The sequence below is a fragment of the Ciconia boyciana genome, chromosome 6 (genome assembly GCF_034638445.1).
Source record: "Ciconia boyciana chromosome 6, ASM3463844v1, whole genome shotgun sequence".
In the NCBI taxonomy this organism is placed as follows: Eukaryota; Metazoa; Chordata; class Aves; order Ciconiiformes; family Ciconiidae; genus Ciconia; species Ciconia boyciana.
Genome location: NC_132939.1, coordinates 43,781,801 through 43,809,000, shown reverse-complemented (window position 1 = coordinate 43,809,000; position 27,200 = coordinate 43,781,801). Strand labels below are relative to the sequence as shown.

The 27,200-nt window shown below is 38.9% G+C and overlaps 1 long non-coding RNA gene across 7 annotated transcripts in view; it reads right to left on the bottom strand.

The window, feature by feature from the left end:
- The window catches only part of LOC140653609 (uncharacterized), a 68,673-nt gene that overhangs the window by 17,773 nt on the left and 23,700 nt on the right, over positions 1-27,200 (bottom strand). For 6 of the 7 annotated variants that reach the window (XR_012043166.1, XR_012043163.1, XR_012043165.1 and 3 more), the window contains exon 3: positions 11,893-12,002. The exons of the other annotated variant lie outside the window; for it this stretch is intronic. This is a non-coding gene — a long non-coding RNA (uncharacterized lncRNA). The remainder of the gene's footprint in view (positions 1-11,892; positions 12,003-27,200) is intronic. 7 annotated transcript variants of the gene reach the window in all.

The following is a 27,200-nucleotide window of genomic DNA, read 5'->3' as shown; positions in this document are numbered from 1 at the left end:
AACTGAAAGAGATCCTATCTCGTTATAATTCTTCACATATTGCCAAGACCAGTCAGTCAAAATTTAGGACTGATAGCACTTATGGCACCTATCAAAATGTTTTCAATGGCTTTTCCTAGCAAGAGACTTGCCAAAAATTATTAAGGAGATTTTCTATATGTGATATATTTCCATTTACCACAGCACATGCTTCAGAGACTTGATTACTGGTAAAGCAGAGATAAAAGCTATAACAGAATGGTGGTCAAACAAGTGGAGCCTATAAAGTATGCACTCCTCTTTTGTTTGCTGCTATACAAAAAGTGAATAGACAAGCCCTTTTGCAAACTTGCAGAGGACCCACTTTTTCCCTACCCCCCACTCCTGGGAGTAAGCCATTTTAATTATTGAAGTTTTTTTGTTTAATCTTCCACCAACAAGTAATATGAATATTTTATACAACACTGATGAATGCTTAACTAATACAGTTCTTCATACAAATGCAAACTTCCTTTTTACTGGCCTCTGGTGACTATGAATCTAGTGCCAGAGTGGCATCATTCAGCTCCAGTTGCTATAGCATTTTCAAGAACCTCTCTGTTCTTGTCATAAATTATCTTTAAGTGAAAAAAGCTCCAAGGAGGTCTGCAGCAAACTGTATCAAATAATGAATTTCTAAGCTGTGGTAGAAAACACTCATCTTACTTATATTCTTCTACCATTGATTGTTTAGTGACCCTTCTTTGGGATACAGATGAGCATAACCCTGAAAAATGTTTGTGTTGTCTTTCTCTTGCTGGCAGCCTGCAGCCTGCATGATCTAATAAATATTGGCAGGACCAAATGAAATAATATAGAAGAGCTTCTCTTCTTTAAAGTCCATAGACCAAGAGACTCTTGTCACTTGTTAATATCTCCATCAAACAGTGAAGTGTTAACATATGTGATACGACCACGCAATCAAGTAAGGACCGATTTGTTGACTAATTAAACCAACACAACAAGCTCTTTAGCACCTACAAGTGACAAGTTTAGAGCAGGCAAGTGGAAACTCTCAATTGAGTCCCCTTTTATGAGACTATCATGCCAAATTCAATTCTGACTGAGTAGTATTTGAATGTACTTGACTTCCACTATGTGCTGACATGCTTACAATAATTCATCATGTGTGACAATAGCCCAATATTAGAGATTTATGATATATACAAAACAGTTACAAATGAAATGTAGCCCTAACATGTGTCTGCTTTACTTATCCACAGCCTATTGATATTATAATTAATGGTCAATTACTTAGGGATAGAGAATAGAAAATAGTCATTACCAGTTTCAGTCATCATCTGTTTTTGGCAAATTCTGGAAGTAAATGAAACCATTTTCATAGTGTTTGGCGGTTGCTGGAAAGTACACTGTTGCTCACTGAAAGAAGAACAGGTTTGCTATCTCTTCTGCAGTTGAAGAGTTATTTTAGGAACATAATATTTATTTTATTATTATCATAATGTAGGTAAGTTTTAAAAAGTGTATCTGGGAAGAAGAAAATACAGTGAACATTGCATGTGAATCTTTTACAAAGATTGCCAGCACTGGCCAATTTTACACATAGACACACACACAAAGCCAACCCCCACAGCAATTTTAAAAATGTAAATTCAAATTCAAATTCCTTTAATAGGAAAAAAAAGCTTGAAAGTGAGCACTTTCCGTTAATCTTTCACAGTTTTAGATCCTGCCTTAATACTGACAAGATGACTTGTGAGTCTAATAGTCCAGTTTAAGGGGAAATTCAAGCTACTGGGAAAAAGGCATGTGAATCACTTTTAGGTCACTGAAAGTGCAAATGATTATGAATACTTTCCTTTTAAATTTCAATAGTTCCACTGAAATCAGTGGGGCTATTCATATGCTGAAAATTATGAATATATATGTGTGTGTTGCAGTATTTGGACCCCTTTCTTTAACAAGCAGCAACCAAAAGGCCAGACCCTTCCAGGCTCTTGGAGAGCCCATTCCAAGGTGCACCCTACACCTTGCTAAACTTTCAGCCCTGAGGGGACATGAAGGCTTTCCACGTTCAGGAGAGAGCCAGATACTGAGGAAAGTATTTTCAGGGATCGACCAGCTGATAGGCACCTTCCTAAACTCCCAAGGAGCAGAACGTGAAGAAGAGGCACTTTCCTGGCTCACCTGTTGAATCCAGTTGGTGGGCCAGAGAAAAAGCCTCCCTTAGCTCAGGATCCTCAACCATAAGCCTTCCCTGGAGTTAGGTCACAAAGATGATGCACCCTTAGGGATCTGGTATGGAGGAAACCACATCTCCTCCAACACAAACTTTCTAATAATTGCTCAAGCATGGAAATGAGGTCAGGAAGAAAAAAAAAGGAACTCAGAACAAGCAGAAGGAACCTGACTAGTGTCTTCATTTTAAAGACATATTTAAACACTGACCTGGTGTGGAGGGCACCTTTTAAACAGATGGTTGTAGTAACAAAAGAACGATATAGACAGTCTGTTGGTTTGGCTGTTGGCATGCCTTTGCTTGAAGGAAAAGGGGAAGAATGAGAAATAACCTTGGATTTATACTGAGCAAATTGCTCTAATTGTTAATTTCAGCACTAATGTTTGCACAGTGCTTTGACATCATCAGTTGGAAGAACTGCAGAATAATTTTTTTCTGCCTCAGAAGCCGGCAATGACAAAACGAGTTCTTTCCAACAGCAGGTGATAATAATTATAGTGATCCTTTTATATGTTACTGCTAAGCATCTATTACCAACCAAACTTTTAATATGAATTTTTAAATGTCTTTAAAAGCATAACATTTTGTCCCTAGGTAGAAGTGTATTATTTTTTTAGTATTCCCAATTTACTTTAAAATTATATCCAAATAAGTAAATATCCCTAATTCATCAAACATATCAAAATAAATTGTCAGAATTTTATATAATAATGATCTGGAATCTAGATAAGTACATTTTATTTCAGAAGTACAATCATTCATAGTTGGAAAAGAAAAGCTTTGATTCAGTTCTCCGTGATATTGGTGCAAACAGAAAGCAATAATATAACACTGAACTCATGCAATTTAACTCCAGGTTTAACATACAAATTCATTTAGATATTTTATTACCTAAAAGCCTAACAGCATTAAATAAAAATGCAATTATTTTAGTAACCTTAAAGGAGACGAGATCTTATAGACTTGTGTTGATATCTGCATCTCCAGAGGAATCAATGCAATTTCAACAAAAGAATTGTATCACATTGAGTTGTTTCATATAATGCCATTGAAATGAAAGAGGTTCACAAAGGGTTGATTAAATTTAAGTGGAAGAAACACAATGAGCAAAATTCATCGCTGGTGTAATTCTGTTGTTTCCTGCAGTTCCACCATGAATGGATAGGGCCCATGACAGTCTGAGCTTTTTCTGTACTTCGGCAACTGAATTAGCTGAATTAAAATCCTTTACATTGTAAAAAAACCCCAACGACCAAAAATCCAATTCCCACCCCCATATTATACAAACCAAATTGAATTAAAGAAAAATACACTGAAAGAATGTTAAGAATTTGATTTGCTAAGACAAGAGCATATAAAGAGGAAGCTCCACCATTAACGTGCACTGTGGTCAGTATTGATCTTGTAGGTCAAATCAAAAGTGTTTCAAATCAGTCTAAAAATACCATGTGCATGATAAAGCTACTGATATTACTGAGACAAATCTACTTTCTTCTCTTTTTCTTTCTTTTTATTCTATTTAGGGAAGAAGAGGGCAGGGGTCCATGATAGACTTTTAACCAAATTCTTAAAACTGTCCTTAAAGACTATTTCTAAAAGATGCTGAAGTCAACAGGAACTACAGATAGTCATTCTCTCACAGGGCTAGGCATTTAATTTCTTTTCACAATTTATCATGTGTAAGACCCATCAGTTGCAGCAGCAATTGAACAGATGGATCAGTAAAGAATATCTAACTACACTCTATAGGATTTATGTTTACAGATGCACACATACATTTAGTAAGTGAAGCTAGTTTGAAATGCAGCTAACACTAGAGCTTATTGCACCCAGCCTGTATTTATTATGAAAATGAATATACCTTTTCCCCTCCCGGGTACCTCAGAATTGTTCAAAGTTAGATTTCTAGTTCAAAGTTTACATACTAACTCCATCAGCGTGGTTTCAGTAATCATACTGAATAGCTGCATTCAGATATTTATTCATTTAGACACTATAATTGGGAGGCCAGAAAAGCTTTCAAAAGGAGAGGTAAGATACTAGGAAAAAGCCCCTTGGATTTATTTTAAAACAAAGTCAGCAGATTTCTTAGTTCATAGATGTATTATTAGATTTGAATGTAAAAGCCTCAGAGAAAGAAATAGTTCTGTGAATATCAGAATTAGGAAACCTGGTTCTATGGTCTCTCTCCTGTGTTAGCCTTGATGTCTTGTGGCTTGATGGCTGATGTCGTACCACAATCTTACTGGCAATGAGAACACTTTAATTTTACACCCCTGCCCAGCTGCCTACTTTCATGTATCTCCCTACTCAGCTTGAAGCTGAAATCTCTCTTTTAAGAATTCCAACCTTTCTGTATAATTTCATTGAAATTAGACTACATATTGAGGAATTAGTAAGGGCAGTGGGGAGCCACAGGAGGATAGGCAGAGCAATTACACAAATCTTTTTCACCTTTAGATAAAAAGCTAACCCCCCCCCATATTATTTGGGCTTCCATGACCTCAAAAAGTCCTTTTCTTTCCCTGTTAAGCAATACAGTTCAATCAATATTGACATATTTTAGGATTGTTTTCATTCCAATGTTTAAAAAGGACTAAACATTAGAGAAATTATTTAACCCATTTTCAGTATGCCACACAGAGTTGTCCTGTGGAGTGGAAAAGTCACAAGACGAAAGCACATACAGGATGTCTTTTAGTATTTGTGTCTAGGATTTTCCTGGAATTTTGCATTTAAGTTGAGACTTTTTGTGTTCTTGGGATAATCTTGGGATGTATCTCAATAAGGAATGAAGAACTGTATCAACAGGATCATGGCTGAAAGGGTATACTGGGCCATAGTTTTTCAAGTACAATGATCTTTACATTTAAGAGACAGAGCATTCGAGTATGATCACATTTGTATCCTGTAAAGTTTAATCAGAGTAAGCTCATGTTAGATCTGGACCAGACTTTGTACTTCTGCTCCCAACCTGACTCAAAAATATTGCATAGTCTGTTTTATTTAACCTCCATATAAAAACAAAAAATATGTCAAATACTGTATTTTTTAATGCTTTTTTAAATAGATAGTGCTTTCTATTTGTAGAATTGCCTTATTCCATTTACACCAGTTTTGTACTTGGATAATATATCAATTTCAATGAAGTTATGCCTGGTTTCTGCTGATAAAGATTAATTTCTGACTGACTATGTTGGCAAATGCCAACAGGAGCACCCACCACAAGTCAATGGGTAAAACTAAAGGCATTAGATCAAACTATTCATAATTTCTGTTACCTATAACATACCAGTCTGAGGATGTGAACTTTTCACAGACTGATTTGTGAGCATATTGGACAGCTCTGCCTTGGAGAGTGGCAAGATCCACTAGAGGAGTGTTAGCTGTCTAATTTTAATGTGTCACCAACAACTCTTGTCAGAGCCCTAAATATCTTGGATATCTGCCTGCATTCCCAGCTTGTTCTCTCTCTTCCCTTCCCCACATTCTTTTTTTTTTTTATTATACTCCCACATAGCAGCACTGGACTTTGGTCAACGTGGAGCAGTTTTAAAACTCAGGCCTGCATTCGGGACAAGGAAAGGAAGAAGTAAGAGATATGGTAACTCAGAATGACACAGTTCAATAGCTCCAGTAAATTAACTTTCTCTTAATAAAGGTTGAATGGTGTTGATATGAACTGACTGAAATAGGTCTATACACACATGGGCAGGTCCAGCAGTACAGTGTACCTTGGGCATTCAGACCACATATTTGCTGTGCCCTTGGGTAGTCTTGTACGCCATGGTGTATATCCATTAATGCTACAGACATCACATGGGAATGCTGTAGCGTGAAGTCTTGCCTGTCTTGAAGTCAAAAGCAGAAAAGTGATTGACTTAAATGGTCACTACAGTCTCTCTCATCGGCTTAGCTCCACTCATGGAGATCATAATCCACTGCAAACCATGGGAGTCCTGTTGATTTGAATGGAGTTTATGTAAGTCGTGGATCTGGTCTAGTCATGTCAGTGGGCTACCTGCAATGCATTAAGCTCACTGTAAGCATAAGCTTTGAAGGAGTAGCACCTGGGAGGAAATGTTCTGCAGAGATTAGAATTGGTCTTGATCTGCTTTAGTCCTTATTAAAACAACTGTGATTTAATTTAAATAAATAAAGTGATCACAGTAACTGTGGGTTCCAAACACCATGTCTGTGACAATCGCAGGTGTCATCTCCATTGCTCTGTTTGGGCTTATCACCTCCACAGGAAAGGAGGACAAAGAGAGCATTTCAGACAGTGAACTTAAGATGTAGGCATGTGATCTTTTCTCCTTCATTATTACAGCAGCAGTAACCTTTGTCAGGAAGGCACGGGAACATCTGTGTGTGGTTACACCTTAAAACAGATCAGTAAGATTTGCCAGTGACATCCCCCAGCACCTGCGGAGATGTTTCCTTCACTAAGCTTCAGCTCACTGCTGCATCTGAAAAATAAATAATGCTCATATAAATAACAACCAGAATGATATTTTATGGGCTGTGGTTTTGTGCTTGTTTTGTTTTGATTAATAGGACCTTGAAACTGAATAGCAGAATTCCAGCAGCCAAGTATTTTTTTTTAGTAGAGCTAAGCTCGAGTTTAAAACCCTTCACCTCTGGAATCTTGAGCTGAAATATTATTTATGTCACAAATGAAAATGAGTACAGTGACATGAACCTACTACCATGCAGGCTGAGATTACAAAGCCTTCCCTCTCTTTGGTAGGATTGTTGGTTTCTGTTTAAGTGAAGGCCAAGGACTTGAACAGTAGGGATGTCTGAGCCCAGGACTCAGGTGTATTAGAATAACTGGAGGAGACCCAACAGTTTCCATCTCTAAAAAATGATATTAGAGTTCATGAGGCAAAGAAACCAACATAGGACTCCAAGCTACAAAACAATTAACATTCATGCTTCAGTACTGCAAAACACTTAAATATATGCTGCTACTCAGAGAATAAATCTAAGATATTAATGTGGACTTAATTTATCCTATCCTTTGAAATGTATCTAGTTCTTACAGCACTATCTCCCCATTTTGCAAATGGAAAGAGGTTGAGGGATCCACTTCTGTACACAACAGTAAGCAACTGTGGTGGTTTAAGACATTGCTTGTCCCATCTGTTCTCCCTTCTCCTTTGCCAGAGGTTGCTGCCACCATTGCAGGAAGAGAGGTTTGAATCAAATGTGTGCTCATTCCCTAGCTGCTGCACTTCATATTCCAGTCTCAGTGCAAACTTCAACAACCCTAAAGTTAATACACAAAGCTGTGAACTAGAATGGCTGAGGTACAGCCACATATTATTTTTGGCATTTCTGCTACAGGGTTAGTTACCTGCAGGAGAAGGGTGAGGCAGGGAGCTCACGGTGGTGAAGTGTAAAACTGCCCCAGCAATATTCACCAAAACTTACTCTCAGAGCTTGAAGATCTAACTCTACAAAGGGACGACTATGACTCCCTCAAAGCTCAAGGTTAAAATCCTCAAAATCCTTGTTTGTCCATGAAGGTGCCTAAAATCCACCTCATTTTCTATTTTTCTGGGTTTATAAGTACTGGGATGCCCAGTATATCCATCTTGATAGAGGTAAACTACTCTTTTACAGCTAAGACTTATCAGGATCTACAAAGTGTTCCCCTGTCTGTCACGCCTGGATCTTGTTCATATAGATCTCATAGAGCACACTTATTAAAGGTCTGCACAAACACCGGCAGGAAAGAATTCAGTGCCTTTCATAACACAGAGGAGAAGGTAAAGGATTTTGATACACTATGGGAGATTTTTATTCATGTTTTTTCCCAGCTGAAGATGTAGAAAGTCCATCTCAAAGTACTAGAATACCGTAGCTTGTTCTGGGCTTGGAGATCTCTCTCCATCCTGCAGAGCTGTGATGGATGGCCACCAGATGAAAGCAGCACATAAAATGACAGGGTGCAATTCTTCAGCTCAGTTGACAGAGCAACACGAATGGGGGAGGGAGGCAAGTAGTGGGGTTTTAATAACTCCTCTGTTGACTATTTATGTATTTTATACTAGGAATTTACTGAACAAAACAAGTGCATTTTGTGAATAGAGTTCTAGTGAATTTCCCAAAGTCACAAGGGAAATCTATGGTGGACCTCAATAAGAAGTTTCCCAGCTCAGCTAATACCCCATCACTGGGTTGTTTTCTCTTTCTGAGCAGGTTTTTTTACATCAAGACTATTCAGTAACTTCAGTATTTCCCCAGAGCATGGCCAGCATCTTCCAGGATAAAGCTCTTAATTCCTAAAGTGTAGCTAGAAAAGAAGAAAAAAGCCAGCGTGTTGTTTGTCTTTATCAAATTAGTATCAGGGCTGGAAGAAGACGCAAACTGTCATCTCAGTCCTGCAAAGTTATTTGTCCATCTGCAGGATTAGTGATTAAATTCCCAGTTGTTAAGAATCAGTCTGTCCTAAGTGAAGATAAAGAAAAGTAGGATTTCTTACTTTTAAGCAGAAAATTATAGAGTGAGCTGAAATGAAGGGGTGCAATTTTGAGCGAGGCAAGGGGAACAAACCAACACGGTTTGTTTCATTCTAGAAAGTAATACCAAGACTATTTTTGGTATTTTGAGACCCTGCCTAAACTCTTGTGGGAAGACTGCTATATGCCTATGCATATGCATATTCCATTTGGCAATACACTCACTACGGCACGCAGCCACCTACTAAATAATAGAACTTAAAAATGGAAAATCAAATGACAGAAAAAGCTATTTCCAGGTATTTAATCAAAGGGAGGATCAGAGTACAAAGCTCAAGACAGGCCCAGCACACAACTCTGGCTGAACTGTCACTCTACAGCGGGTTTCAAACATCTGCATTACTTTGACTGAAATACCATGAATAATTTATAATAGAATAAAGAATTTAAGAAAAATAGATTTTTAAAAAAATTAATACCCCACAGTAATCACCTGGCTTCATGTTTATTAGTGAGGTGCTCTGGGGTAGAAAACATCATTGATTTTATGAACCTTTGGGGAGGTTTCTTTTTAAAAATTAACATTTCAGCTTGATATTATTTTAGTATTTACCACTCGGTATTGTCTTAGATGTCATCTTGGCAAAGGGCTCCTAAACAACTGCCACTTTTAGCACTGCTGCCAAAAGGCCCCCTTTCACAATAAAGCATGCTGTGCTTTGGCAGGAAATCAATAAAGTGAAAATCTGTTCTCATCATCCATACATTTACCATCACAATCAACAATCAAAGGCAAGACCTGGGTTCTTTATCCACAGGCTCCAGCCTCCCAATTTTCTGCTATGAAAGGCAGCATAAATTAGAACCCTTGGTTCCTGTTAGCTGGGCTTAATGGGTATGATTTATGAACCATTAAATGAGGTTATGTAAATTGATCCTTAGCAGAATGCTAGCACACAGGTGACAGGTGCAGTACATTTGAATGATGAGTCCACAAGGGTTCTGTACAAATCAGATTTCAGTGACATTCAGTTTTAGGAAGGAGAAATATGTTGTCAACAAGGAAGTGATTTAAATAGTGCCCTGGGTTTGTCAGCAATTATGCTTTTCTTCTTAATTGCTGCAAACTATATAAATTCTAATAGGAAATAAATTACTGATTTACCAGTTAATGACAAGGGGGTATAGACAAGAATGGTTTAAACATTTTAAAAAAAAAATTGCCTTGTGAGGCCATATTCAGTGATGATTTCATTTATGCTGTTAAAGTTAACAGATGCTTTAAAGTCACACGATAAACTTTGACATGAGCTAAGTAAAATTGTTTTTATTGCTAAGCTGAGGGAAACTGGTTTTGTGCTACAGCAATGGATGTTCTTAAAAGGATGAAATAATGTATTTACATAGAAATAAGGATAGATTTTACTTTTTATTTTTTGCTTGTTTGTTGTCTTAATAACCTTTTCAAAAATTGGATCAAATTACATTAACTAGATTTAAAGTATTCTGGCTTACCCTGGCAGGATTTTTATACTAATAGTGAAAATGATCACACCTAGTGATCTGATGTTTGACTCATTTCCTTCTCACTGCTACCCAAAGTGACCATAAGGATTGACTGACTGCCTTATAAGAAAGTTTTTCTAGGAAAAAATGGGCTTGCTGTTGTTGATTTAAATCAGTGCCGTCAGTGTTCAGGCTGCTTTGGTCTGGGTAGGAGGGCTCTTGGAGAACTAGATGTATTTGTGTAATATTTAAGTTCTGCTTTTCCCTAGTCTGGTTAATAGCATGTTCCAACTAGTGGCCTGGCACACCTCTGCTTAATTAATGTTTGCATCTTTCTTTGGAATGAAGTGAAATAGTGATAGGAATGAAATAGCATGGATAAGTCTGTATGTAACTCAAGGCTTCAAGGGCAGCAGTCCTGGAGGAAAGATTGTACAGGAGGGTACTTGAAATACATAGGATAGTAGCACGGTGTGAAAATACTTTCAGAGGCTTAGCCATGTTAGATCATTTTCATCTGGGGAAGAAAATATAGAAGATGAGAGGGAACCAGAAAAAACTCCCACCAGTAAGCTGGGAAGCCTACTAAGATCTAAGGCAAACTGAACAAACTCAAGATATTAACATGTGTCTGTCTGTTTTTGCCAACATGTTCATTGGCTGTGTATTTCCTGCTTTTTTTTTCAAAATGCAGTGAAGTTTGTTCAAGCAACAAGCATCAGTTGCTAATTGAATTAGCCTCTCCTATTGTGTTTTACTTCAATGGAGATTCCCTTCAAGGTTCAGCTGCTTACTCATTGCATTGTTCTGCTCAATGCTCATATGTCGCTCGCTGCAATACTTCCCCTTTCACAGAAGCTGTCACTTTTATTTCTGTGAAGAGGATCAACAGGAGTGAGTCCAGAGTGTGTAGTGCTTTTGGGGGTGTGGATGTAAATTAAAAGGATCGCAAGGTTGCAATGTGGGTAATGCAGAAAAAGCATGATGCAGTCTCATTGGTGAGGAGATGAAGTACTGGGTTTTACTCCAGGTATTAAGGAAGAATTCCATAGGCCCCCTATCAATATTATATGACAAAGCTACATCGAAAGAATGCAAAAGACAAGCCCTCAAAAGCTAAGGAAAACCTCACTGCGCTTGTCTATGCAAACCTTATTCAGTACCTTCTGTGACTGCATTACAAAACAGCTTTCATCATACAGGATCTGCTGGTGCTTTGGAAGGTCCTGCTTCTGTTTCACACCTACAGAAGGGACTGTGTACCCAAGGACAAGTCAGTTATTTTTAAAGGTATTAGCCTGATCTAATCAAAGTTATCCTCTCCCACCACACAGCTTGCCTTAGGTTTCTATCTTTAAATCACCATTGCAACCACAACTCTATAACTCCAGTCACAAATAAAACTTGTATTTTTTCTCATGTGGCCATGCCTCATTCAGTGCATGAGATAGTCGATCTTCATGGAATGGGTTACTGCTGAATGTTTCTCTGTGCCCACCCTGCTTGCTGCATGTCCCATGCCTTAGTCCCTTGCTCTATGTGGCACAGTGGCTCACAGTGGCAAAAAGCAGATGCTTCAGAAAGAGTACAAGAAGAGGGGAAAAGATGTATAGTGCTTCTGAGCCCTCTTCCAGCCTCCAGTCATTGTCCACTTAGAGAATTCCTGAGTTGGATGCAATTTCTCTATGCTTATTAACTTACGATTGATGTGTCTTCCATACAATTGTCCCATCTTCTCTTGAACCCACAGCAACTTTAGCAAGACATTCCAGATGTCAGTTCCTCTCCTTTTGTTTGTTTTGAACCTGAACCTGTGTGCAGAAAATCAAGTCTTAGGAAGGAGCATGACTAATGGTTAAGCACTGGACTAGAATGAGGATTTTAGTTTCTGGCACCTCATATTTTACATTTTAATACAAACCGGTTTCTGTATAAGGTACAGAAACAGTCCCAACTATATGCTGGATATATCTATCAAGACATGAGACATCTGTATTCACTCTGGCTTTCAGTGTCTGAAGGAGCATAGCTCCAGTAACTGGCTATTGTAAGAAAGGTGGCAGCATCTCCTCCTCTTCCTGCTGAAAATGGAAAGAAAATGGTGCCCACAACTGCATTTTGTAGAGATCTCCCATCAACTGTGCTCTGGGAATGTCTGTTGGTATCCCATGGAAACTGGGGTTGGGACTTGGGGGTGAATCTGCTCAGATCTGTCAGAACTGGGCAGTAAAAGTGCCTATGTTTGCACCTGGGAATGCCACAATTAGAGAGGAAGGTGCTTATGGAGATTAATCACCTGCATGGTTTGGTCACCTCCAGGAGCTGTCACAATTTTAACTTTGGGCAGAATGGAGCTCATGACATTTCCTGGAGGTGCCCAAAGGCATGTTTTATACTGCAGTGGATCTCAGTGCAAAGATCCCTGTGCTAGCCAATATTGGCCCGAACTAGTACATCCACACAATGCAGAATAGCTTTATGTAGACTCAGCAGCTCAGGTTTGAAAGTAGTCTGGTTGTGCTGGTGCAATGCAGTGAGGCAGGGAAGCCAAAACCCATGAATTAACACTAGTGTAGCCACAGAAGCCAAATCCTGCAGACTCAGCCCAGAGGTCTTTGCATCATGATAGTGAGAGAAGCATCTGATTTAAGTCCCTTTTAGACCTAGTTACGAGTTCTTCAGAAACACTAAGACCTGTGCTGCTCTTTCCCTGAGGGGTGACATTATCCTTCCTGTGTTGCAGATGGGCAAGCAAAAGGCAGGGAAAGTGCATCCCAGGGGTACCTCCTGATTGTCCACGTAAGGGAATGTGGCAATGACTCTGCTTACTGAAGTTCTCTTTTGGACCAGATTTGTGGGTTTATTTTGAATAAAACAAGGCTAGGAAAAGGGACTGACGCACACCCCTTCCTCATCCCCCTCTGCAAAGAGTTATCCAGTAAAAAAGCACTTTGAAATTCCATAATGCAGACATAGGCACTGACATTAAAGCCCAAATTGACAGTGACAAGTAAATGTGGGTGGCTGGTTTGAAGGACCAAGGACATAATTTTGTTGTATCTTAACTTCTCAAGGCACTTCATTTTCACAGTAGAGCTTCCAAGGGCTCTAAGATGCAGAGGTAGAGCTTGGTACAACAGTGAAGCACAAACAGGATATTTGAAAACTGACAAAATAAAAATAGTGGCCTTTTGTGAAAATGGTGGCTTGTGACTTCTCTGCATCACACAGGAACTCCATGGCAGAATTTGGGATAAGAAGCAATTTGTTAGGACAGCGTTTCATTGCCTTAGTCATCAGGGCGCTCTGTCCCTTCCTGCAATTCCCTTTCTCACCGAGTCCATGCTTCCTCAGGTTTCAGCAATTAATGAGATAGGGTTACTGAGCTGGTAATACCCCAAAGCACAGAATCCATCTGAGGATGGATTCATCCTCAGACTAGCCCCTATGTACGGTGAAATGAGGTTAAGGTTTCTCATACTGAGAAAGCTTACAAAATCATGGAATTAAAGAGTGTATTATTATACTATTAATAATAAAGAGAGTCTTAATTCTGGTAATTCTTATTTTGAGTGTTTGACTATATGACCTTTATAAAACTCTTTATATGTGGATTTTAAAAAATTTGCTTTTTTATAATTTCCCAGATTATAAAATCTTAGACTTTCGAAAAACAAACTTTTCATCCTGTGTCATTGCACGACCCCACAGGGAATAGGTTCTTTAGTAGGACTGAAATATTTAGGGCCACAGAACCTTTTGGAGCTGATTGAAAGGTGGATGAGAAGGTCATCTGAAGTTCTGGTCCCCTGGGGTCCCATCTCACACTGACAGCTTCTGTACCTATTGCTCTTTCTCATGCCCCCAGAGTCTTCCCCTATTTCTGTCCTCACTGTCTCATCCTCACTGTTTGACAACTGCCACTACTCCCATCCTCCCATCTCCAGTTTCTGCCCTGCTCCTAACTTCTTCCTGTTCTCCAGTTCCTCTCTCTTTATCCATCCTACTTCATTCTTCGTGTTGCCACATCATACCCGCTCTGCAACACCCTGGAGATCCCTGGGGTTTCCTGCCCTCAGCTGAAGTGCCAACCATTGCAACAGACACCTCTCCCAGCCTCCACCAGCTCTGCCCCAGGTTTACTGCAGAGAACACCTAGATCACTACAGCTTAGAAAGGCTCCCAAAGTCACAGAGTGCTTTCACTATGAGACAGAGGGTACAGAAGTCCTAAGGACCCATCTTCAACTTGATCTTTCAAAGTATAGAGGATTATTGTCATAGAGTTGGTATCCTAGATCCTGGGCATTTCTGCTGGAGCCAGGACTCCTGGATCTCCTCACCAGGCAAGCCTCATTTCGTTGGTTAGAGACACTGCAGAAGGGTTCCTTCTCCAGCAGAGAGCCAGGAAAACTGACAGTTTGTCAAAATTGCTATATGAATACAACAAAGAAAAAAATCTTATCTTAATAAACTTAATTGCCTAAAATGCCTTCGGCTTTGTCTTCTGAATTATTTCATTTCCATTTACTCTCCCCTGGACACAACATCATCTCCCATGGTGAGGCCCACAGACTACGTCCCCACAAAGGATGAAGGACGGGCTGAGGCAGAAACCAGGCTGCTATGAAACCGTTATAGTGGGAGCATTTCAGTGTGGCTATGGGAGAGCAGGAGATCAGGCCCATTGTCTCAAGTATCATTAAATGGCTTTTCTTGAGGACTGATTGTAGTCTGGAGTGAGTATCCATTTAGCTTGTCTCTGACTTTTGTCTCCCCATATCTGTTTCTCTTCTTATTCCAAATGTTTCATGGAAGAATCTATTTGGAGAGAAGAGGCTCAGGTAGGAAGGGAAAAAACCCTTCAAAAATCACTTTCTAAACTGCTTGCCCCCATCTTGGCTTTTTCAATAGATTTTTCTCTCTTCTGCTCTATGAAGTAGTAGAGGAAGAGGAAGTATATTCATATTGGTTATTAGCATTTATTTAACCACTGCTAGCGTTCATTGAAAGGATTTCAGGCCCCCTGATTCCGTGACTTGTACAATTACATTATCTAGACATACTACTGTTACAATTTTTTTTACCACCATGGTTCATACAGGGTAAATCCTTATATGAGAAAATGGTAGTAGACCTTAGAGTGATTTGCTGAACTTTAATTTTTCATCCTGCTAAAAATCAGCATAAGGTCCTAAGAATTTCCTTTAGGTATTTATTTTTTTATTTATACTATCAGGTTTTATCAGTTTCCTGATTTTTGTATCTAATGCTCAAGTATTACATAAAGCAACATAACGATGTTGCTTCTTTTCCTTATAAATAAAAAAGCTGAAAAGGAAGAGTTGCTTTTTTCTCAAATGCTAAGAGTTCCTGGTAATTAATTCTTTGCTGTGAGCTTACTCAATTTAAAAACAAAACAAAACCAAACCAAACCAACAACAGCAACAACAACAAAACTTAGCCATGAAAAGTGATGTTTTTCAGATATCTTAGGCAGCCTATCGGTGCTAATCACATGGTATTCCCAGCAGTGTGCATTATACCCAAGGTATTTTGCATGCTTAACAATCAGTTGTTTTCCTATATTTGCATGCTTAACAATCAGTTGCTTTCCTTCTCTTTTGGAGACCACATAAAGTGGGTGATGTGCTCTGCTCTGGTTCTTTGTACTCCTCATCACATGCCTCAGCAAAAAATATTTCAGAATTGCCCAAATTTTCCTTTTGACATGAAACACAAGTTGTGCCGGTTATTAGTGCTGTGCATCCCACCCTCTTCTTTGGAAAAGGCTACACCAGGAGAAGAAAGCAATAGCTGCAATGGAGACTGTGTGCATGGCCTTCTGCTATTCATATCCTCTTTGGCACAGGACCAAATAACAATCCTTCATCACGGGTGAAATTAGGACTACTAGAAAGCAAAGGGCAAATTCAGGAAAGACCAGTCTCCATGTTCTGCACGGGGAGGAAGTCCCTGTTCTTTAGAAGAGGTTCAGTAACCGATTCGAAGTCACGATCCTTTCAACTTTTCTGCAAATATAGTTGAAGAGTTCAAGCTGAAATGCAAATTTCACTGCTATTTGGGTTTGGTACTGATGAGTTCAGAAAAGACTGGAAAGTCAAACTTAGAATAATTTATTGGAAAGCCTGTGTTGTAAGATTAATTTTATAAAATAAAAATAGTGATCTCAAAAAGCTGGAAGCATTTTTCGTGAAAGAGCTTTTTCCTTCTGCAGTTTTAACCAGACTTTTTTAAAATTTCTGCTCAGAACTATATTGTGCTTAATTTCTTTCTCCTTCTACCATTAGCTTTACAGCCATTTTTCACCTGTATTTGGCTTGATCCTTTCTACTTTGGCAAATTTTTTATCAATTTAATTGCACTAATACTAGTAGAATAACTCCTGCCTAGTGCTTGTCCCAGTAAAGACAGATTCTGGTTTTATATTCCAGGACTTTTGTAAATGACAACTTTTTGTACTAAGTGTTTGCTTGAAACTCTAGCATGGATAACATTGAAGGAAAATGACTCCTTTACAGCCCTATATTAGAAAGCAATGGCCTCTGTGAGCAGAATAAAGTTGCTCAGTAGGAAAATAACTTCCACCTAGTGGCTTTTGAGAAAACTGCCATAATAGTGAATTTCTTGTGAAACTCAAATTTATATTTTTACATAATTTGGGGGTAATCCTGCCACCACAACCCATATTCAGATTTCAGTGAATTCAAATGCACTACCTACAGATATATAGTACTTAGTGCATAGTTCACAGTAATTTTAGCATCACCATGCTTGTGGAATTATCATAACATCAACATAGTTCTGAAAAACATTAGACTAAAACTTCTTATGATTTCTAATAGCAAACTGATTTTATTCCAGCTTTTCTATTTCACACTGAAAATATATTTAAACACCAACTATACTAATATCCCCATACCCACTTCAGAAAAAGCTCTCTGTACTATCTCTGTACTTAAACTACCAGCTCATCAAAATTGTACACATAACCATTTGGGTAGTGTGGCTTAGTGGAATATAAATTACTCATAAATCTGGTAAGACATGAATCCACTGTTTAATTTAAAAAGGAATTATTCAAGAGTTTAGTATTATACATTTGGCAGAGCTGAATAAAGAAAAACTCCTGGAAATGAAAACTCAACACATTATTTCTCATGCCATTGAAACAATAACTATTCTGGATCAGTGATTTTAATACTAATTTACACAAGCTGAGAATCTGGCCACTAGGCTACTCTCAACATTTTTTTTTTCTCTGGAATACAAGTATTAAGAAATTATTTTTAAATTCAGGCAGACAGAGATGAGTTTCTGTACTATGCAATTAGTGTTACATAGCATTCATGTTGAGTATCAAGGATATATGTATTGGTTGAAAAAGGAGTCTGATGAATGGCATTGCCTGAGAAATAATTTTTATTCGACTCATTAAATTGCTAGCTATGGGCTAAATTCCGAAACGTAATCCAAACTTCTGCTTTTGTAACAGTAAATTTTTCCAAACAAAATAATCAGTAGAAATATTTAATACAGCAAAGGTATTTGTTATAATCTAAGAAGTAAATAGAGAAGCTCATAATAAGCTGCAGTGAAATTCATTTTATAATTTTTAAATGTCTAAGCTAAGATAAATGCAAAAAGTAAACAAGCAGAAAAAAATCATAGCAATTACAGTGAATTTCAGATTTTTTTCCCTTTCCAGTAATCTAAAGTATTTAGTAATATAAACAAGGGAATTAACCGTTTTCCTGCTGCTGTTTTGTCCTTTATATGGCTATGTATCTTTTATATAGCCACATATCTTTTTTCAAAATTATTAGAAGGTGAAGGTGGCATACATGTGGAAAATTATGCAAGATGCAGAACAATGAGATTGTGTTTTTAAGTTAAAAACAATTCTCTAAACTATTAACACAAATTTAATTAATTTACTGTAGTTCTCCTGTTAAGTAAATGCAGAAATGTTAATCTCTTAATATTATCAATATATGTGCAATTGTACTTGTAACATTATCTTAAGCTAACTGGTCACCCTGTACGTATCTACTGTAAACCCTGATTACATACACACTGTACCTGGGGTTTTGCCAAAGGGAAGAAGAAGGAGCAGAGTCAGAGCAGCTGAATTCAGTTAAAATGTTTCAACCGCCGTTTTAAGAGGTCCTATTGTATTCTGTACTCACAATGCTTATCCTAGATAGAAAAGTAAAGTTTATGTTTAGTTTTGTGTGAAATGGGTAAAAACTGAGTTTAGAATCAACCGGCTGTGTGCAAACTTCGATTAAGTAATTCAGTCTGGTTGAGAGTCAGGGGGATGGAAATGTTTTTTGCATGTGTGTGAATGGTTAAACTAGTAAATTAAGCTAAATGAACATTATGTTGAATTAGGTGATTACTATATAGCAATTTTCATTAGTATGGGTCTTATCAACGGAGTTTTTAGTAATTTTTCTTTACATCATCGCTCGTGATATATATCATATTTAAGCCATTATCTGTCAAGCTGTGCACTATGTGGACTAAGTCAATTCTGTTACATGAAGAATAACAGTATGATGTGACGAGAATGAGGCTTTAAGTGTATGATGGGAGATCCACGAAGCCAGGCAGCCTTGCTGAACCCTGACTGTGGCCTCTTTGAAGCTCAATGACCTCTAAATGTGGTAGGAATTCTCTTTAGAGTACTTTAAAGGGTGGTGAGATCCTATTCCTCTCTTTCAAACCAGCAAGAAACAGGAGGTTTCCCCAGTGGATCCAGGAGTGATGGGAGAGGATATGCAGGCCTGTAAATCAGTGCCTGCCTGTCATCTCCTTCTTGCCCTCCGAGGCTGTAAGGCTATGCAATAATCTTTTCAAAATCTTCCATTTTTATTGTGATGCTGTGTAGTGAGGTGTCAGGAACAGTTTGAGGATTGCAGTGCACCCATTTCTATCTGTCTTAAGTTTTCATTACAGCTCAGAAGCAGAATGTCAGTACTTGCTTATTTACTATAATGGGTATATATTTATTCAGGCTAGCGAATTGCAATTAATCTTGTTTATGGAAGGCAAAATTAAACAATTAAGCAATCAAACATACTGTACAAATTCATCAGAAAACATTACAAGAAAAAAAAAATTAATCAAAAGGCATATGACTCCTTGACTTTGTTCCCAAGATTTTAAATTCTATTTTGGAATAAGGGAAATCTGAAGAACCAGAACACACAGAAGTTTTTAGACAAATAGTTTTATAATTGCAGGAGATTTTTAACATCATAAGATGGAATTAAACCTCTTTTATTACAAGCAATTCTCAGTACAGTGAACTGATAGATTTCATATCAGAATTCTGGAGGACTTCAGAGAACATAAAACCTGCACCTTCCCACATCCTCCAAATTAGGCAAATAAAACACTCCATAATCCATGAATGCTCTGTTTTAAGCTGTCAGAAAATTCATCTGGAAACATCTGTCTATAAAGCTGGAAAATGAAGGAAGTTGAATACAAACAGCATCAGCAGTGAGAGAAATACAGAACTGTGATAGAGTCTGACACCCAGATCAGTCCTGCTGCCAAGCACTAATACTTAGGCAAGTCCTGCATCTTGTCCAGGAAGACAGGCAATATGTAAAGAGCTAGGGGAAGAACATTTTAAAATATTTCAGTGATGCTTATTTGCACAATAGATATGGAAGGAAGATGATTTTTGTTCCCATGGGAAAAGTGCTGGAACGTAAAAGGTATTTGTTGCTCTAAAAACGAATACATGTTCATAAGTTTTTGCATTTTATAAAAATCCAGAGACATCCATTACCTTTCTTTCCTCTCCTTTTTGACAATAAAATACTAACATTTGTTGAGTTTGGATAAAAAGAAATCATTCTGTTACTAACTGCCTAAAAAAAATGGTAAGTTTTTTATTTCTTCAAAAGAATCACTGCTACTGATGTTTTCCAAAAAGGCTACATTTTGACAACAAGCAAACTGCAAAATCATTTCAATTGAAAAAAGTTGATATGAGGTCTAAATATGCTTATTTATTACTTTTCATATGATGTAAATAAATACCAACATCTCCGCCCACCCAAAGCCTGGACTTTGCTGGTCCAGTTTCTGAGTATTTACTGGTGGAAGGGGCATGAAAAGAAGGCGACCACCTCAATGGGGGTGTGTGGGTGTGTGTATGTGCACGTGCACGTGTCTGGGGGGGACTGATCCGTGCATATAGGGGTGAATATAAATGTTTTATGGTATATTTTACAAAGGGGAGACACAGATGTTTTATAATTTGTTACCAAAAATATCTAACAACCACTACAGCACTCCACTACATTGCACCACCAGCCAGACTGTAGGATGGATTTATAAATCCACTGCAGAAAGTACACTGACAGAGACAGATGGCCTTCAAGAACCATATAATAGGAAAGCCAGCCGTAATGCTGGCTCTTTTCTTCAAAACTCAGTTCCTCCTGTTGTCACCAGTCAGGTTGAAGTACTTTGTATTTACAGCTTAAAACTCTAAAATGGATTAGTTTATCACAGCATAATATCATGACACTAGGATATGAAGGCTAGAAGATTTATTCGCTTTGATGCAAGTAAGGAAAGCTTTTATTTTTAAATTTCTACCACTCAGTGCAGTGTGTCAAACAATCAGTTTTAATATCTTTAGGGTTAAGTGCACTCTTGTAATTTAGAATGAAATTATTTTTATTAAGCACTTTTACTGAATATCTACAAGCTTTACAACTCCGCTGATTAAGGATCTGATAGTGACTGGTAAAGCAGCCACCTCCATGAATTAGGGAAGCATTAGTGAATGCATTCTGTCTATGGTCCTTAATGCTTAGGGAGTATTTCAAAATAAGTGCAATTTCTGTAAAATGTAGCCATAAAACTGCAAGTGAATCAATGTATGTGAAACCTAGTGCTTGCATTGCACAGTGACAGGTTAAAGGCATTTTTCTAGAGTGAGGACAGATCAGATAAAATCCCCCTGGGGTGAAACTTCAAGTGCAGAGTTTCTGAAATATTCCCCCGTGACACTGAAACATTTAAATTAAAAGCTAGCTGGGAATATCCAAGATGTAACGGCCAGCTTGCTGCTGACAACCCAGATCTGAGGGAGGCCTGGCTAAACGGCCTGAGCACGGGTCTGGGACCAAGGAATGCCCACTGCATGCTGATAGTAACCTCCCCTGTAAGCTTGCACAAGCTCCTTTATTTTCAGAGATGTTGCTCCCTCTGCGCTCTCATTAACTTCAATGGGAGCCAAGAATGCATAGCACCTTTGAAAATCAAGCGGCTAAACTCACAGCTTCAGTTTCCCCATCTATAAAATGAGGCTAAACCTTTCTTATCAGCCTCATAGAGCTGTTGTGAAGATTAATTAGATAATGACTGCAAAGCCCTTTGAACACGAAAAGTGCTAAGAATTGTTGTTACCAAATGATGGCAAAGATTGGGCTATTCTTCATTGCTGTCAAATAATAATAAAGAGATGTGCTAGTCTAAGGAAAGGAGAGGTGGGAAATAACGGGCAATAATGGCTGCTGTTGTTTGTGCATATGGTACTGAATAATCTTTGCAAGAAGAAGCCAATCTTGTGAAAAGCTATCTACTGTAATGGTGCTAGGGTTATTGACAGGTCTGGCTATAAGTGCAGGTTCCATTAGATACATCAGCCACAATGTATTCGCGGCAAATCTCACTGATGATTGCCCTCCTGCAGAGGGAGAGATAAGACAAACTATGATTGAAGTAAAAATGTAAACAGTTAAAAAAAAGAAATAGAAGTCAACCACTGCTCTCCCACAGGGGCAAGGACCAAGGATTGTTGCACCTGCGAAGCAGTAATAACATCAAATGTTAATGTGGTATGTGATTGTAGCACAGATACTGCTTCAAGCTCTTGCTGAAGAATTTATGTTGTTTAGTATTTTTATATGTATATTAAGTGAAGTGCTCTTTCCTACTCTGGGGCAGTGCAGGGCACAATACTGGCAAACTGAAGGGGTTTCACATGAGTCAAGTTAACAAGAGCATTCTTCGGCAGTACAAGTTATGGCTTGTGCTTTTTACAGGTCTCCAGTAAAAGCCTCTGAACTAATACTGACCCTCTTAATCTCAGGGTTCTGTTATGAAGTATACATGCTACAGTATTCTCTTTTGTATTTGAAGTTTATACTACACCCATTATTGTAAAAACATATTATTAATTCACATCAATGCATGATATAAATTCTTCTCTTTGGCAACTGGAAAGAAACTTGAGTGACACCTCAGTGATAAAAAAGTCCCCCCCATTTTCCCAGTGATAGGAAATGTTTACAGAAAACACTGACATTAAATCATTTTCAGATCTGAAGGATGGCATAATACGCACCCCAGAGTTTTAAAGCAATTGGCCGAAGAAGCATTCTAAGGTTGATTTATGTGTGTGGCTTAACAAATAATGCGGTTTGTGTGGCTGCCCCTTCAGCTGGCCATTAGTTCTCCTTTCCTTCCCCACCCTTTTCCGCCACCCCCAAATCATTTTCACCCTTTGGGTTAGCTGCAGTCACATTTAGCAGAGGCATAGAAGTAGCAAAGAGAATTAATTTCCTCCACATTTAATTGGAAAAAAAATACTGTCTGGGTAGAAGAGAAAGACTATTCATGCCACAGAGGAGAATTCATTGTCCATTACACTTAGCAGCGGCCAGCTGATTCAGTGATCACACGTGTACTAGCCAGCTAGCCAGCATGTCTGTGCCAGATGTGCTGGCTCTTCCCCAGCTGGCATGGCAAAATGCAGAGGTAGAGAACATGGAAAGAAGAATACAGAGAGAATGGAGAACGTGGAGCTTTTGTTGTACTGGACATACAGGAGATGGAAGGAAGCTGGGGAGAGGGACAATGGTATCAGAGATCAAAGACACTGGAAGGAGTGCACAGCAGCAGTGTGGTGAGCTAGGTGATGTAATGGAGGAGAGGTAGAGACATGGAGGGGATGACATGGCAGAGCTGTGTTGGGAAAGATTTAGAAGACATGGAGAGAGCTGGGATGACAGCAGTGAGTGGGTGGAAGATATAACTCCAAAGAAAATAAGGTTTAATTCTACTGCTCATGGAACAATCTTTTAAAAATACTGTAATGCTGTCAAAGTTTTAGTGGTCTGGAAAACATCTAACACATTGGCATTATTTTTTAAATGCTTAAGCAACATTACCAAAGTAAGTAAAAATCTAGTAACCTTGTATTAATTCCAGACAAAATACTGGGATATAGAATAGAATGGGATCTAATCAGTAAGTTTATGAAGACAGTAGCATAATCCATTTCAGTGAATGAGTTTTCATGGAAAATTAGTGATAGAACTGATTACATCTTTTGATTAAATGAAAAGGTTCTGTTGCTAAAGGAAGTTGCTTAATATAACTGAGCTGAGATATTTTACCTCGTACTCTGACCTTCTGGTTAGAAGTGACACGACGTAAAATCTGTGTAGCATATTTTAACTGGCGTGAAAAGGCTGATACAGCTAAAAAGTAATTGCACAGAGGGCATCATTATATAACGGGGTTCCACATAGATCTATTCTTAGTTCAGTGCTATTCAATATCTTTATCAATGAGATGGAAGAAAATAGAAACTTGTTGGTAAAGGCTGCAGATGCCATATTCATATATAAGAAGTTAGTACGTGACCTGATTTTTAGAGGCGCTAAGCATATTTAGGCAATCAAAAAGGAGGATTTTGGCTTAGAAGCTAAAACCACAGATATGTAGCTATTGCAGTGCCAAGCTTTTAAGCACCTTTTGGGCTAAACTCATCTCAAAATGGGCGTCGTAACAGATGGTAAGAGAGAGATGCCCAAACTAGCCAGTACAGAATGACCCTGTTCTTCAGTGCTTAGGCACCTATTTCTGATCTGTCAGATCAGAAGAAAACTGCTTCATCTCAAAACCCTCACACTGAATGAAGCACTTAATTGCTGTTTCATACAACCACGCTGTCTAGCAGTGAGAGTGCTCATTGGGCCATGTGGGTTACCAGGGCTGAACATCCCCCTTTGGTGTGAGCAAGTTCACAGGTTCGCCTCTCATGTTCTAGAAAGGTGTCTTTGCCCACAAGTTAATTTGGATGGAGGCATTTTACACCCCTCCTGTTTAAGGTGGGGCACTATATAGAAGTGCTAGAAAAACACCACATATGCTCAGACAAGCATTAGGTGATGTAATAGCTACCGCCTCTTCTGCCTTCACCAGCTGATGGTGAGAAAGAGATGACCACAGTCTTAAAATAAAATTATTCCATGCCATCATACTTGTTTTTGAGGCAAAATCTGGCGTAAGAGAAAAAATGTGAGTAGATAAGCAGCTGCTGGTAGGTTCTCTCTTTCTATGCATGTATATGTGTAAAAAAACCCCAAAGGCATCAGGATTCTGCTCCTTTGTGGTCTATGTAGGAACCTGACCAGACTATGCTACCAGCACTGTTGCTCTTCACATTAAGCTTCATTTTCCATGGATACCAACATAGAGCAGAGAGGACAGACAAAGATGGCATGTCTCCACCTGAGAGGTATGCATCTACTTACATCCCATACTTGGATCAGAGGATGGAGAAGTATTCCCAGACAGCCTCAGAGAACAGAAGTTCCTCCTCAGTCTTCTCTGCCTCTCACTATCTTACAAATTCTAATCTGTCCCTTTTTATTAATTTCCTCTCTCAGGCAATGGATCCCAGACTTTTCTATCTCTCTTCATAAAACTTTCTCTAGGCCTAGGAGTAAAACAAAGGCCTGGCATAGTCATTGCTCCAGACAGCAGATATAAATGTACTGGAGGGAGAGAGTAAAAAAAAAATCCTAAAGCCTTTTTATTAATTCTGATAATTAAGTTGGTGATAATAGAAAAGGATACCAACCCTTTAATTTGTCCAAACTACAGGTGCCTAGGGACAGAGGCTGTGCAGACCTTCCCGAACCACAGACTTATTATAGTGACCCTGGGCAGCACACTCTCCAGACTATTCCTTTCTTTGTCTCACTGCTGGAAGTACTAATAAGAGTGCCACATGCGGGTGTATTTTCTATAAAGTAGACCATTACCAGCAAAAAGTAAAGGGAAACTGTCAATTCACTTAATGTTGAGTACCCATGAGCATTCAGATGCTGCCACTTGTGGGCACTGATGGCTACATTTGAATATCTGCAACCTGCATTCCAGGTTGTGACTACCTGATGAGCTGGCCAGGAAAGAGCTGGCTGAGCTCCTCCATGGGGGCTGCTGCTGTGCAGGTCACGGTCCCTCTGTGCTCTCAGAGTGGGCCAGCAAGATCTGCAGCTTGTCTTGTCTCAAGGTGGCTTTTGTGTAGAAGTTTTGGGGTATCTAAAGTGATTTCAGCTATTGTTTTCAGGGCCATTTTACAGCCCTGTTGCACTGCAAGAGCAAAAAGACCCTGCCCACGTTCAGAGTATGTTCCTTTACTTATACTTGTCCTTATTTTTTCTAACTTCTAAACCAAACTGTCTTAATGTCCTTCTGCAATGACAAAATCCCACAATAACTGCTCAGTTAAAGTGTGCCTTCTTTGCGTAGGGACTGCTCTATGCCATGTCTGGGCTGCAGTGCAGGGTGAGATATCCGAACTGGCCTTAAACGACTTAGATGCAGCCTAACCATTCCAGCACAGCTGTCAGCTTGGATCAATTTTCCCTTCCAAAAAAATGCTGCCATCAGTAGGAATGCTTTGTGGCTGAGCTATCTTGATCCCCCACTACAGTTGCAGCAGGGATCTAGCCTATTTATATTCTTCAGCAAACAGCAAGGAAAGAGTGCTCCTGAACTGGGAATCGGTGTGCACCCCATTCCCATTGTACCTCTAATGTCAGAGGGAGTTGGGCTGTTCTCTGAAAAAGTTCCTCATCTGGATGACTGGTGTGCAAGGATGCACTGTGGCAAACAACTACAGTCTGGTGACCTGTACAACTCCAACAAAAGCCAGGTCTTTTATTAGAAATTGTGGAGTTTATTTCAATTTTACCTAACATGATTTTCTGCCACTTTATGTATTTAAATACTTCTTCAACAGAATGGAGTTCTCCCCAGCAAAGGTAATTAGTAGCTATCAGTGTGCAGTACGGAAATGTGTTTCTCATTTTGCTCCTACAAAGAGAGCACACTGTGTATCGCATTAACACCGTCTGATAGCCACAGATGACAGCTATAAAAAATCCAACAAGAAAATTAACAATAATGCTTCAAAAATCATCACTAAGGACCTGATCGTGCTAATTGATGTTTAGGATGAGTCATCCAATTAGTTCTTTGAAATAGGACTGGCTGCTGTTCTTACATTATTGAGATTGCTATGTTGTAGACCTTTGACAAGTATCAAGCAGCCAATGAATGCAAATTAATGACCACTGACCCACAGATGCAGAAACAATTACATCTATGTTATCTTGCATCAGCATCCCAGGGAGTGTCCCCACTCACTGTCTACACTGCCTAGCCACTAACCGTCCCTCAGGGTGCACTTTGAGCTCTTCAACTGAGAGCAAGTAGGGAACCTCAGAGCACCCAACCTGCAGACTATTATGGATATCTGGATGGTCTACAGAAGCCCAAGTTCACCCTGTCCTACAAAACCATGAGCTTGGCCCAAGCTGCAGTTCACACTCTACCTCAGACGTCCCGCGCCACTATGCAAAACAACACAGCACAGATGTTTAATCTTAATGGTGTCAAACGGCTGAGATGATAGGGACAATCCAACTTCTCATCCCAGTGGGAGGCTCATATGCTTCTTTCCAAATGGAAATTGGATTGAAGAGACGACACATTTGAAAGTAGCTACATCTATGCAGAAATCATTGCCTGTTCTGGCAAGCTAGTGTGCAGTTCAGCCAGGGAAAATGCTGAGAGATGCTTCAAGCAAGGCTAAAGATGGACAGTTTGTAGTTGTGCACAAGAAGAAGGTACAGTGTCGCCCACTGAAGAAAGAGG